The sequence below is a fragment of the Schistocerca serialis genome, chromosome 5, assembly GCF_023864345.2.
Source record: "Schistocerca serialis cubense isolate TAMUIC-IGC-003099 chromosome 5, iqSchSeri2.2, whole genome shotgun sequence".
NCBI lineage: Eukaryota > Metazoa > Arthropoda > Insecta > Orthoptera > Acrididae > Schistocerca > Schistocerca serialis.
In genome coordinates, this window is record NC_064642.1 from 211,769,000 (window position 1) to 211,784,917 (window position 15,918).

At 40.7% G+C, this 15,918-nt stretch overlaps 1 protein-coding gene across 1 annotated transcript in view; it reads right to left on the reverse strand.

Moving 5' to 3' along the window:
* Nucleotides 1-15,918, reverse strand: part of LOC126481858 (orexin receptor type 2-like) — a 197,751-nt gene that overhangs the window by 53,473 nt on the left and 128,360 nt on the right. The window lies entirely within an intron of this gene.

The window sequence follows — 15,918 nt, forward strand, 5'->3', positions numbered from 1 at the left end:
AATTTCGTCTGTTACTGTTTGTAAACTGACCACCATTACCTCTGGCATGCAAGTCTAGGATCGTAAGAAACTGCACTTCGAGGCGTCGGTATGCTGCTGATCCTTGTTTCGTAATAATAACTTTCGTCAATTTTTTTGTTTTTGTTTCACTATTGAATCTTTGAGGAAAAGAAATGTTCACATATTAATTAGTTCCACTGAGCTGAATGTAATACATCTGAAGGGAATATTGATATACAAACAAAGATAACGTTGACTGCATTTGTGCATTTTACGTTGCAACGATAAACAAAGCCAAAACTAAATTCTTTCGAGTTAGCTGCGGTTATATTTTTTTTTATTTATTTATTTATTTTTTTTTTTGTAGAAACGACCACTGAGCATCTGACTTGTAGGAAAATAACGAAGAAAATCATTACGGAAACTATTTTTAATGTAGGTTACTTCAGTCTGCTTTCCAAAACGTTTCATTTTCAGTTATGAGATTAATCAAATAAAATTATTGTTTCTGAAAACTTATTTTCATTCAACATCATTACTTATATTTTAATTTTTATAGTCATGTATGTAGCTGCCGCATAATTAAGTCAGATATTTCAAATCTATATTTGCAACTACTCTGCGCAACAAAATTAAACGATCTCCGCTGAAGGTTGTTAGGCAAACCTTTCGAAAACCATTAAATGCGGCTTGCTTACCTTCAGGTGGAACAGCAGCCGCGAGACTACATTAGCGTCGAAGTTTCCAACAAGTATATTTTTAAAGTCCTCAAATTTCAAAGTTATACGTCACAAAAGAAGGCAATTATAGCGTTTCGAAAAAGTGATCCTTCAGTTTTATGCGCTGTATATTGCAAATACGTATTCATTCTGTCATGCACGTTTCACTTTAACCTTTTAAAACGGAATTTGTGATGTGAAATAAAACATATCTGCAGTTTTTGGTTTGGTTCCAGAATTAAAAACCGATGTTTTCAAAAATGATTCAAGTGTGGTTTTTTCCTTCCCATTTTCATTCGATTTTAACAACACTTGCCTATCGCAGTAACACGAAGAAAATGTGCATGTAGACGACACAGCATAATTCCTAAATCACAGTTCAATATCTTTTGAAAGGAAATGTTTTTAGATCTAGAAAAAAATCAAAAACTGTATATGTGTTTCATTCCAGACAACTGACGATTTATTGATGAATAAATATGCATTTTCAGTAGCTCCAAATACGAATTTTAAACACCTTACGTATGAATTATTTATAAATCAAGACTATTTTCGACTACTTTGTCATTTTTAAATTGAGGGATAACTCACACAAGTGCAGAATGAAGCGTAATAATTTGACATAGAGTTCAGCGGACATCAAAGCGTGTCGTACACGTCACATTTTTCATAATACTTCTTATTCTATACCTTCTAAAGGCAGAAGAGGCTATTCGAATTATGGCCAATTGTTAGTCAAGGTGTCTCAGGTCAAACACCAGCTGAGCAATTGTGGGCAGAGGGAGTTCAAATTGTGAATAACTGGGAAGGGATTCACGCACCAGTAAGGTAAACCTAGCAAGAACCTTGGTCACAACTGGTGACTGGTGTGGAGGGGGGTGTAGTTTATTTATGTTACAAAATGCCCCACACAAATCTTTGAATATTTATTGTATATTTTTGTATATTTGTTTATGTGTAAATAGTGTGTCTACATGGACTTATGATCAAGGACATCCGGACGGAGTACTCCACATATATTTGTGTTCCTTTGTATGTAAAGATACAAACATTAGAAAACCATCTGTCAAATGCATGACATTTTACCAACAGGTCTCCAAAATATAGTATCAGTGCAATAATATGAAGAAAACACGAAGTGAGGTAAATGTGCAGCTGCTGGCTCGTTTGGAAATGTGTTTCAATTACTTCTCTAAACCTCATAAACTGTTATAACTTTAACAGTGCCTCATTAGTTGGAGAAGAAGAATACGCCAATCAGAATGGCGCTCCTGTGTATTTCAGTGTGTATGCCCCACATACTTTTATGTATGTTATCCCAGTCATTTTATGGGTGTTTGTTTATGAACTGTAATAATTTCTGCAGCCAAGTTCACATGTTTTTCTTCCTGATTCTACATGACGATTTAGATTTCGGAATATTTTATCACTAATTAAGCAGTAGCATGCAGTCCCCCACTCAAGTGGGGGTATGGAGGCTGCTTCACTTGTGAGGATGTTTACCAGATTTGAGGACCAGTATGGTGTTAGATATACTAAATACCTTGGTGATGGGGACTCCCTGCGTTCAAAGCTGTCACAGATAAAAATCCATACAATACAAAAATAGAGAAGTTGGAATGTGTTGGCCACATCCAAAAGAGGCTTGGTGGTAGACTTCGTTGCTTGCTGTAAAAGAAGGAAGGTGAAGTACTTAAGGATGGAAAACCACTAGGAGGAAAAGGCAGGCTTACTCTGAAAGAAATTGATTCTCTTCAGTTATTCTTTGGGAGGGCTGTCAAGAAAACACACATAATTTAGAAGCAATGAGGCGTGCTGCGTGAGCAGTTTTTTTTCCACAAACTATCATCTGACCTAGTACCAATGCACAATCTGTGTCCGAAAGGCAATTGGTGTAAGTTCAGCAACTGAAATGAGACGTATTCACATAAACAGTCATTACCAAAACATGTTATGAATGCGATTAAGCCCATACTCAGGTTTCTTGCAAATCCTGAGCTACTGAGGAAGTGTCTTCACGGAAAGACACAAACTAGAAATGAAAGCCTCAGTAATTTAGATTAGATGCTCAAATGGACATTCTGTGGACTTGAAGTACTCAAAATAGGTGCCTATGATACAGTTTTATGTTCCAATAACGGAAATAATGGCAGAATTGAAGTGCTGAAGAGAGTTGGTATAGATCCTAGTGAGTTCACAACAAAAGCATTTTACACCATCGTCGAGAGCAGGATCAAGGAAGCTAACAGATCAGCATGTTGCCAGGAAATACGGGCCAGGCACATTCGAAGAGGAGAGAAGTGAAACCTGGAGGATGAGGAGTATCAGTATGGAGTATTTTAAAATTGAGGTAAGCTTATTACATGTTAAAATATGAGAAGAAAGTCTTTGAACCGCATTTTCTCTGTTTACATTTTTTACGTTATTAAAAGCTTTTTCTCAAATGTATGTGCTAATGCTATGAAATTTTCAGGAACTGTTCGCAACGTGTTGCTGTCTCCCTGGTACTAAAACATACGAGATCCTCCAATAACATTCTGATTTTTTGATGGCTGTATGTAGAAAAAAGTTAATTTTGGATGTACAAAATCAAAAACTCTGTTAATGGTACAATTTGTACCACAAATTAATAACTGTGATTCGGTGGTATATTCTCAGAACACTACAATAAAATTTTCAGATTAATTGCATGATTAGAATTTGAGTTATGGCTTTTTACAAAAAAAATACAATAAAAATATTAAAAATTCAAAGTCTGGAAAAACATGAATCCTGCATAGTTTATTACATTTTTCCGTTAAAACACAGCTCTTTTGCTTTACACACGCAAAGTTTTAGATTTGTACATTAACAAATATGGCTGTAGTCTTTATGCAAGTGAATGTTTAGTACTGAACTACAAATTACACACACTTGAAGTCCTAGAAAGAAAAGTCATTCGAAAAATACTTGGACCACCAAAAAATACAGAGGTATGGAATTAAGAAACAATGAAGAAATTTATCGCAACATAGAAAACATAAATGAAACACTATGAAAGGGGTGACTGCTATTTGTTGGGCACTTATACAGAATAAACAGCAACAGGTTAACCAAACAGATTTTTAAATATATTTCGGACTAGAAGTCAACAATAGTCTGGATCAAGTAGTTAGGAAAGGTTTGGAAAGAAACAACATAAGTGAAAAAGATGCAACAGGAAGAAGAAGACAGGGTCAAATTGGTCTGAGAAGAGAAAAAGGATACATAGTGAAAAGATGAAAGAATACTGGAGGAAAAAGAAAGAACAACAAAGAAGGAAGCATTGAAACTGGTGAGTGGACCTTAGATGTCTCAAACGAATAATAATAAGAACAAATACGGCTGAAATGATTTTTTAAATAATTGTTTACATTTTCCGTTACATCCCCCATTAAAAACGAGTGAACACAAAGAGTTCAAGAATATGCATCGTGTGGTGCTGTGTGCTATAACCTAACTGACCTCTGTAGCCCATCTGGGTAACAAAACTAACATATTTGACAATGTAATTGGAATAGATAAATGTGTGTGTGTGTGTGTAATAAAATAAAATAAAAAGTTACCAATGGAAATGGGTAGTTAAAAAGTAAATAATTTGAACAAAGGAACCATCAACAATATGTTTAAAATGTGTAATCATAGCGTATAGTCGAGTTTATCTCTGGACGCAGATGAGGTGCGTGCCTTATTATGGATTTCAGTCCATGAGTGAAGGAAGAAGAGTTAGCTTTAATGTTTGGGCGAGCAATAGAACTGCTTTCACTTCAGCGTTAGCAGCTACTCTATAATGGTAAATTCGTGGTCATTTGTTTCTTCGATTGTCATGACCAGTAGACGACTACCGTAAATTCTTGCTAACTCGCAAAGGATCAATCCAGATTTCATGAATATGTCTCGTTTCATTATAAAGGTGTACAGAAATCGTCTCTGTCTCATGTTTAAGTCGTATTCCTCAATGCTGTGATATTTGTTTAAGCGCTCTCATAGTTGATCATCTCAGTTCAAATACTTAAATATAATCGTCACCTGGATCCGAAATAAGAACAAGCGTATACTGAAAATGTGCATTGCACGTAAGCAGTTTGATTCAAACTGTCTCATACTAAGGGTAATTAACTTTTTCAAGATATACAAACGTGGCTACTTCATATATTTTAATTAATTGCAAATTGGTAAACATATATCCATGGATGAGGAATATAAGTACAGAGACAGACTGTGGCATTTCCATTGTTGTTTCCAGTGTTGCTGTTATTCATGATCGGAAGCTGCAGCATTATGAGACCTGTGTCATAAAAATAGCGCCAAATTTTTACTATTACTGTTTCTATTCACTGGTGTTTCAGTCCAAATAATAATGTTATTGTGAATGGTGATGATTTTTGCGTATCTATTCTTGAAGGTATTTTTTTCTGTCATTGCAACTACAAAAATGCGTGTGTTTTTCACCAGGCTCGTTTCACTTTAATGATTAAAGAATGGACGCAAAGAAACAATGGTAGACAAACTACACAAAAACTGAAGAGACAAATAGAGAAAAAACTATCAAAGCCACACCAACTTATACAACTCGCACTACAACAAAAAAAAAATGGCGTAAAATGACCTACCACAAGAAATTCAACATGAAATAGGTAACTTATTCAAAAAAGAAGGCATAAACATTGCTTACAAATCAAACAATTCAATACAGAAGCACATCCCAAAACTTAAATCAAAACCAGACAGATACCAACAGTCTGGACACTATCAGCTCAGTTGCAGAGGTTGTGGAAAGCTATACACTGAAATGACTGGCAGGACATTCGACACAAGATATAAAGAACACATCAGAACATTTATATACAGTACATACCATTCGACATTTGCAGATAATCTAAATTAAGAACAATATAGTGCAAGCAATATTGAAACAGATATGAATACGATAAAAATCAGTAAAGACAGACACCTCCTACCATTCCAAGGAAATTTCACCATACAAAAATCATTAACAGAAAATAAACAGTTGCTCAATGACCACATAAATACTGGAAACCACACTATATATAAAATAATTGATGAAATTAGGTGAAAAAGAGAAGAGCCTTTTCCGCCCATCACGCCCTCCCACTCTCCCACAACCCCCCATCCTCCCCATTCACAATTTCACACAATTTCATTTCACTTCCTGCCTCACACCTTCTCTTGCAACTCACCCTCCATCACACTGTTACACACTTACGTCCATTCATCATGGTTTCTCCCACTCCTACACTGGGAATACAAAAAAATCCTCCATCACTACTCTATCCCTACTCTTACACAGTATTTAAATGTACAGAAACATAATTAGAATAATAAGTAAATGAAAAAGGTTGTTGGTGAAAGGCAAAGTAGTGTAAAGTTTATGTTGGCAACACTACAGAACACAAACCACAACACACACTCAGAAGTACGAAAACAAACAGAATTCAGTGGTGTGCATAAAAGTGTGTTGTGAAGAACATAAGAAATGCATAGTGTTGCAGAACAACTAAATATTGGACCAAAATTATCTGTGTCTAACACAGAAAAGCAACGATGTGCTGGCAGACGGAATTTCCCGATGCAACCGAGAATTCAAGCTAAAACCACCGAAAGTACAAATCAACATATTCTTAACGAACACTTTCTCGATCTAAAAGCAAATCAAAATGTAAATAATTTAATTACAGACAACTGATGATGCTTTATCTCAATAAAGCGAAACGCGCATGGTGAAAAAAATATCACGCATTTTTGTAGTTGCAATGACAGAACAAAAATACCCTCAAGAAATATAAAGCAACTACGGACACTATGGTCACACAAATGAAGAGTTCCGTACCTATTTTATCAAGGAGTTATTTAAGTTTTCACTGTGAATTATTTTTATTGCGGCTGCTACGGAATCAAACTAGACGATTATTGCATTGCCAATATTCGCCACACCCAGTTTAATTGGGGCCAAATTAAAATATTCTGCATATTTAGCAGGACGACAGTTTGATTTGAAAAGACACTCAGATTACGAAAACGGCCAATGCTAGGCCACCTTAAACAACGAAGCCTGTATTGGAGCAAATCGGAAATTCAGTTAGAAGGATGAGGCGGTTGCATATCGTTACAATGTAAGACGTTACCTTATAACACCAAACTGCAGGATAATGACGCTATAAGGATACTTGTGAGAATTTGACGTCTCTAACCATGTCAAAATGAATCATTAAATTCGATGAAAGAGTATTTCAGTCATGTGGAAACGTAAAGAGGTGTAAAGTTCTATTATCTACAGTTTAGATACCACGTGCTTCCATTGGAGTTGAACAAGTAAGCTCAAATGCAAAAGTAATTTGTGCCACTTCCAATTGACGTTTGCTAAACATATTTTTTCTTCGAACAGAAACATCTACTAGCATAGATGGTAGCGTAAATTCACTGTGGAATATGAGCAAGAGGAGTCAATTTCCCCGCTATGGGATTGTAAAGGAATATTTTGAAACACAGTGCTTTTAAACTTCTGGTTAGGTTTCATTTGTTAATACTTCGTAACTTTATGCGTAAAGATTACAAATGCAGAGTAGATACGAACTGTACCAACTATGTGGTGGTGAATGTAGAGGCAATTTCGTGTTAATGTGGCGTGGAACTGGACGTAATATACGAAGCTGTGAACGAAAACCTAAGATAAAAATGACGCATGAACGTCGACGGGTTTGAGAAACATTTTGTGTGAGTGCAGTGACAAACATATGATAATAAAAGGACTATGTAGTATGGTAAAGAACAAACAAGAACAGATAATGCCCAAAAGCAGTTGCAAAAGGAAGCAATCCATCGCCCCAGATGCAAAAACACGCAATGAAATTAATGAAAAATGGTCGATTCTGAGCGGATTTTGTCCAACGTTAACAATCCAGAGCAGGTATTCAGTACGCGGGACGAAGTTCCATTTCTTTGTAATCAGTAGTAAGTCCATAAAGCATTTGAACACTGAATATCTGTCTGAAGGAACGATCTTCGAGCTTTATTATATACAAATTCTTTTAGAAAGTACCTATGAGTCAGCGAACATAATACGTCTACGTGAACACGTGCTTACAATTGAAAACATTAATTTCCTCAATAAACTTACAGGCTACGGATTGACTAACCATTTTTTAAGATCTAAGAAGTGAGAAGACCGTTTCATACTAATCCATTCTCCAGTAAACTACGTCAGATAGAATTTTGTCTATCTAAATGAAGAACTTAAATTTGGTATAAGTTGTATAGAACTTAAACTAGAGTATAAAATGTTAATCACTGTGATTATTCGCGTCCCAGGTTACCATAGACGCTGTGTTTTCCTTGGTAAATTTTAAACACTGTTAGGTAAATCAAAAACAGAAAAACTGAATTAGAAAGTAATGACATGTGCTGACATTAACACAGATGAGAGAACTGATGACAAATCTTCTTCGCCTTTCAGGAACTTCGTAACCGCAAATGGGCTAAATGTAAAATTTGACCACTTCGCTAGAGTCACAGCAACTGCTTCAGCATGTATTGATAATATTGTAAGCAGTTACTATTGTAATCTGAAAGAAAAATTTATTGTATATTTAAGAGTATCAGACCACGCAGCACTATCTGTATCCTTATCAGAATTCAGTTGAACCTGCACAACCAAAAAGATGTAGAAACTTCCATTAAGAATATTTAGAGGTATTTATAAAAGAACTGAGCCACACCACGTATACAGTCAACAAACAAATTTCAAGAACAGGAAACTAGAATATCCATTCAGCTGATATCATGAGTGCATTCAATGAATGCTTCCCTTTTGTAACAACGCAGATTGTGCCTCATTAAAGTAAATTATGGGCATGAAAAGTAATTGGAATGTCTACCGTTAAGAAGAGGAAAAGGCAACTGGTGGCAAAAGTTAATCGAAACCCCTACTTTCTTAAATATGAAAGGAAATAAAAAAAATGATTTGAAAAAGTACTTAAATCAGCAAAGCGTGCTGCAAACAGTAGATTCACTTAAAAGAAAAAGAAAGTGATCTCGTCTTTTACACGAAGTGAAGTTGAAAAACACATCACAAGCTGCTGTATGTCTTTAAGAAGTGTAAAGTTAGTAGTGAAATGGAGAGACCAAATATAAATCCCAAAATGACAGAGTAATTGTTCAACTGCATTTCAATCGCCTTTATTGGTTTTGCTTTAGCCAATGTTAGAGTCCAGTTTTCATTCCCATACAGTAATAGTAGTCAAGTAATTACATTATGTTACGCAAATAGGGTCCTTTTCTAACTATGTGTATCCTTGATTGGCTGCTTGATTTATGTTAGTGAAAGTTAAAGAATTTAGTTTGTTGTACTTCTTGCAAAGTTATTTCTGTACATTGGATTTATTGCAGTAATAATACATACTGGTGCACTTTGTGTTCTTAGAACACGCCACAGGATGACACTTTTAGTGAATAAACAAAGATTATGTTGGCAGATTGCCTCTGTATTCATAAATATCTAGATGCATCGGAATTCAGTGAATCTAAACCGTTCAATATTTAATTACTGGGTGAATATGTGTATACGAGACTCTTATAACAACAAGGTAGGACAGAAAAATTGGGAACGCAGTTGAACACGTGTCAGAGGATCGTCGTGGCATTAAGTTTATAACTACGCGCCAAGATCGCCCACTTTGAATAATCAAAGACTGAAAATTGGTGATATGTTTACATATTCAATAGACATGCTTTCAACGCCTTGACATCATTTATAAATCTGTCATCAGACAGTTGTGTCGAAATATGGTGTCATTGGTATTTGAAATACTGAAGCTGCTCTTGAAGAGAAATGGCAAACGATTAGACTCCTGGGCTTATCACAGCACCAAGAGGCGAATAAAACAAAAAATGCAGTAGAGGTGGTTCAACTTAAAGATAGCAAATATGCTGCTCGCATTAAGCTCCGCAGTTAGAAATAATCTTCCTGATAGGAGGAAACTGATTGTCTAACCGGGACTGAAACGCAGAGAGGAGTTAAAGTGTGGTAAAGAATTTTTATCTGTGAGTAGTTTCATTACGTTCTTCAGTACGCTGAAAATACGAGGGGGCTGTAGCCAGAAGATCTCCATGATTTCGTTTCTAGCAGGGGTGCTAGTTCACCAAAGCTGTGATTAAGTTTTGTTCACTCGTTAAAATAAGATTTCATTTCTTGATATTTGAATCGCATTACCCAAGCTGTCATGGACGAGAGGAGGACTGGCTACATGTCGGCCTGCTTCAGAATGAAAAATGTGCTGAGTTCTCTCCAAACCACATTTTGAAATGAAATCGCAGATATTTCGCCATGTCCATTCAGTTTTCATGTCAAAGAAAGTTCTCTGTAAAGAAAGAACGCGAATTCGAATAACGTCTGTTTGAACGTTCGGCCATATCACTATGAAACACTAAAAGGAACTGTAAAACGTTTCGATCGGTTTTTCAATGGTCATCCTCGGGGCAACACACCCGCAAAATTCTTCCCTTCATACCGTGCTTTTCTGATTGTTACTGACAGCGTATGTCATATACTGGAACTTCATACACAGTTCCAAGTGCAAGATGCCTTTGGAGTGCTAATTTTATGGAAGCATGTGGCTGGTTGGCAACATGCGCGAATACAGCTGTGACGGAGGGTCCTTCCTCGTGCGTGGATAGCTCAGTTGATAGAGCATTTGCAAACGTCGCAAGAGATATCGGGAAGTTTTGAGCTATCAGGAAGTTTCAAATCACACTCCGCTGCAGAGCGAAAACTCATTCTGGAGCTAATAGGCAGCATGTACCCAGGGTCAAACTTTTTCTGCAGCAAGATCTCAATGCTACGCTGCATGCCTCCTGTTTATACTGTTTAGTCCAGATGAAGAGGAGCTGCTGACTGGTGAATACATGTGGTCCACTGCACTGGTATCCCTTGCAGCCAGGCAGTCAGGAACTTGTACAAATAGTCCCTAGTCAAGCTGTTGTGCCGTTTGATTATCTCAATAGGTTCTCTAATTTTCCGATGATACATCCTTGGAACTGTCTCTTGCCAGTGACAATCGAAATAGGATGGTATGTAGGGATGAGAAATCCCAGAATCAGACAGTATAATCGATCTGAAGAGAACCGGTACAACGATTTTCGAAACGTCCACTCTATAGTATTTCGTGATTCACAGTGACTTGTTACAATACCCAAAATTATGTTAGTAACATTGATGCTGGATGTGGAAGCCTACATATATCACCATGCATCAACCGACTATATCTGGAGGCAGAGCTGAAGGATGTCACATACTGTGTTACGAGGAAAAAAAGTACACCATACTGCAGAAACTAAATTGTTAGCCCTTAAAAGTGCAACGCCAGGTACGTCAAAAAATAAGGAAATATTAAATACTATGTACCTACAACACAGTTGGAAGAATGCATGATTAAATTTGTAGGTGATTTAGAGTAATACTGAATGCTAAATTTAGTGCAAAGAGCTGCAACCTCTTGTAACAACAATGGCTCTGATATGAGTAGGGTGTGAGTGGAACTGGTCTTGGATAATAGATCAGGGCACGTCACACATGCTGCTTCAATCCCTTGTCTGTGTTATATCATTTGTAATTGCTGGATAAAGCCATTATCCTAACGTGTCCGCTATCCTGGACCATGTATTTTCTATGTGTGTGAGATGTGGATAAAGTGCTGCTCAAGGCTACAGCCGAACACCCTCTGTATCGAGGTAGGTCAGGACAGGACGAGCAAAACAATATCTTACGTTATCTATATGAAAGGAAACGTCACGGTGACCTCGAAAGCAGGGCACAGACAGCCACTGGCCTTAACACAATAGAAATGTCGCGGCCGACGTCCGTATTATGCGAACTATGTTGTCTACTGAATGACACTCCAAACTACAGCCCAGTGTGCTGGGTGCATATGATGATGACGAATGTAATATGGTGATGTACGTTCCTTTCAGAGGATATACACAGATACCTGATGCTTTATGCAGAAACAGTTCTTGTGAAAGGACTAGAAATTTTACTCCTGTGTCCCGTGTTCTCCCCGGGCGCACTACCGTTAGTTAACCTCTCTCACCTGCACTGTCATGGGAAGCAGCGACAGTGGTCACCACGCTGACAGTTATCAACTGTATGTGTGGATGCCTGCATTGTTTCAAACAAGCAACAGCTCCATTTAGTGACCCAAGGTACGTGACATGGGTGTATGGTCATTTGTGGCGAAGGATATAATACACTCCTGGAAATGGAAAAAAGAACACATTGACACCGGTGTGTCAGACCCACCATACTTGCTCCGGACACTGCGAGAGGGCTGTACAAGCAATGATCACACGCACGGCACAGCGGACACACCAGGAACCGCGGTGTTGGCCGTCGAATGGCGCTAGCTGCGCAGCATTTGTGCACCGCCGCCGTCAGTGTCAGCCAGTTTGCCGTGGCATACGGAGCTCCATCGCAGTCTTTAACACTGGTAGCATGGCGCGACAGCGTGGACGTGAACCATGTGTGCAGTTGACGGACTTTGAGCGAGGGCGTATAGTGGGCATGCGGGAGGCCGGGTGGACGTACCGCCGAATTGCTCAACACGTGGGGCGTGAGGTCTCCACAGTACATCGATGTTGTCGCCAGTGGTCGGCGGAAGGTGCACGTGCCCGTCGACCTGGGACCGGACCGCAGCGACGCACGGATGCACGCCAAGACCGTAGGATCCTACGCAGTGCCGTAGGGGACCGCACCGCCACTTCCCAGCAAATTAGGGACACTGTTGCTCCTGGGGTATCGGTGAGGACCATTCGCAACCGTCTCCATGAAGCTGGGCTACGGTCCCGCACACCGTTAGGCCGCCTTCCGCTCACGCCCCAACATCGTGCAGCCCGCCTCCAGTGGTGTCGCGACAGGCGTGAATGGAGGGACGAATGGAGACGTGTCGTCTTCAGCGATGAGAGTCGCTTCTGCCTTGGTGCCAATGATGGTCGTATGCGTGTTTGGCGCCGTGCAGGTGAGCGCCACAATCAGGACTGCATACGACCGAGGCACACAGGGCCAACACCCGGCATCATGGTGTGGGGAGCGATCTCCTACACTGGCCGTACACCACTGGTGATCGTCGAGGGGACACTGAATAGTGCACGGTACATCCAAACCGTCATCGAACCCATCGTTCTACCATTCCTAGACCGGCAAGGGAACTTGCTGTTCCAACAGGGCAATGCACGTCCGCATGTATCCCGTGCCACCCAACGTGCTCTAGAAGGTGTAAGTCAACTACCCTGGCCAGCAAGATCTCCGGATCTGTCCCCCACTGAGCATGTTTGGGACTGGATGAAGCGTCGTCTCACGCGGTCTGCACGTCCAGCACGAACGCTGGTCCAACTGAGGCGACAGGTGGAAATTGCATGGCAAGCCGTTCCACAGGACTACATCCAGCATCTCTACGATCGTCTCCATGGGAGAATAGCAGCCTGCATTGCTGCGAAAGGTGGATATACACTGTACTAGTGCCGACATTGTGCATGCTCTGTTGCCTGTGTCTATGTGCCTGTGGTTCTGTCAGTGTGATCATGTGATGTATCTGACCCCAGGAATGTGTCAATAAAGTTTCCCCTTCCTGTGACAATGAATTCACGGTGTTCTTATTTCAATTTCCAGGAGTGTATTTCTGTCCTTCGGGGTGTTTACTCGCATGTAGCTACTGACAGCCTGCATTTGGTTATTTAGTGCCCTCCTGAACCAATAGATTCCATATTTATCGACTCCCAAGAAACACTAGCAGCAAAATCACGCAGTGATGTACTACAGTCTAGATAGGTCATGATCCTGCCACTGCCGAATTCTGACACTGTTGGTAGATGTTTCTCCTTCTCACACCAAGCGTAAGACTCCGTCTGAACAGGCCTCCGAAGGACCAACGGTTCCAATCGACCGCCGTGTCATGCTCAGCCGATAGGCGTCACTGGATGCGGATATGGAGGGGCATGTGGTCAGTACAGTGCTCTCGTGGCCTTTGCCAATATTCGTGACTGTAGTCGTTACTTCTCACTCAAACAGCTCTTCAATTAGCCACAAAAACGGCTGATTGCACCCTGCTTGCCGACAGCGTACGGCAGACCCGAATAGTAACCCATCCAATTGGTAGACAACCAGACAGCGCTTAACTTCGGTGCTCTGACAAAAACCAGTGTTACCATTGCGGCAACGCCGTTTTCGTAATTCGATATTCTCACAATTAAACCGGTGCGAAACTTTCCTTATATACAGAATGTAGGTGGCGTTACTCCTAGCTACACTCATGCTCGTAAAATAAGGATAATGCTGATACATGGTGAAACAACGCTCTGGTGGGCGGTTTGTGGGTTTAAATCACCTCGGGGTATGACCATGCGGTGCATTTGACCTGCGGTCGTCGCACGGTGGCGCTGGCAGCAGTCCACATAGGCAGAGGTGTGTCAGAATACGGTGCAGCGAGTAAGTGTGCAAACGTTTTCAGACGTGCAAACGGTGACTGTGTGTTGAAAATGCCTCAAAGAAGACATATTGATGACATTATGAGGGGTAGAATACAAGGCTGATCAAACACAGCAGGCTGGTCCCGGCGGAGGTTCGAGTCCTCCCTCGGGCATGGGTGTGTGTGTTTGCCCGTAGGATCATTTAGGTTAAGTAGTGTGTAAGCTTAGGATTGATGACCTTAGCAATTAAGTCCCATAAGATTTCACACAAATTTGAACAAACACAGCAGGTCGTAGCAGGGGCCCTCCGTATGCCACAAAGTGTGATCTCACGGTTATGGCAACGATTTCAGCAGTCAGGAAACGTGTCCAGGCGCTAAAGTACGGGACGTCCACAGTGTACAACACCACAAGAAGACCGATATCTCACCCTCAGGGCCCGCAGACGGCCACGGAGTACTGCAGGTAGCCTTGCTCGGGACTTTATCGCAGCCACTGGAACAGTTGTCTCCAGACATACGGTCTACAGACGACTGAACAGACATGGCTTATTCGCCTGGAGACCTGCAAGATGCATTCCACTGACACCTGGTCACAGGAGAGTACGCAAAGCCTCGTGTCAAGAACACAGTACATGGTCATTGGAATAGTGGTACCGGTTTATGTTCATGGACGAGTCCAGGAACAGTCCTAACAGTGATCCTCGCCGGGTTTTCATCTGGCGTGAACCAGGAACCAGGTACCAACCCCTTAATGTACTTGAAAGGGACCTGTGTGGAGGTCGTGGTTTGATGGTGTGCGATGGGATTATGATCGGTGCATGTACACCCCTGCATGTCTTTGACAGAGTAACTGTAACAGGTCAGGTGTATCAGGTCGTCATTTTGCACCAGTATGTCCGCCTTTTCAGGGGTTCAGTGGGTTCCAACTTCCTCCTGATGAATGATAGCGCACGGCCCCACTGAGGTGTCAGCGTGGAGGAGTACCTTGAAACAGAAGATATCAGGCGAATGGAGAGGCCTGCCTGTTCTCCAGACCTAAGCCCCATCGAGCACGTCCGGGATGCTCTCGGTCGACGTATCGCTGCACGTCTCCAAACCCCTAGGACAATTCAGTAGCTCCGACAGGCACTGGTGCACGAATGGGAGGCTGTACCTCAGCAGCTGCTCGACCACCTGATCCAGAGTATGCCAACCAGTTGTGCGGTCTGTGTTCGTGTGCATGGTGATCAAATCCCATATTGATGTCGGATTACATGTGCAGAAAACAGTAGCGTTTTGTAGCACATGTGTTTCGGGACGGTTTTCTCAACTTATCACCAATACTGTGGACTTACAGATCTGTGTCGTGTGTGTTCCCTATGTGCCTATGCTATTAGCGCCAGTTTTGTGTAGTGCCACGTTGTGTGGCACTTGCACTGACAGGTTGGTTATTTTTACATCGAAGCGTGTGGTACATTTCACGTCAACTCGACGTTTCCTGCTTACTGCCTTTCTGGCGTTGCAGTTTTAAAGGCAAGCAATGTAAATTATGGAACTGCCTTAAGGTTGAGTGGCAACATTTTCATGTTCATGCCTGACAGAAAGTAAAGCCCTAACCTCCGACTTTGTAGGGAATACTACTCTTGAAGCTGAGCCAGGCAAGGAAACCTCATAGGAGTTGGTCTCAGATTCAGTCTGTCCCAATATCTCTTCGCATCGACTTC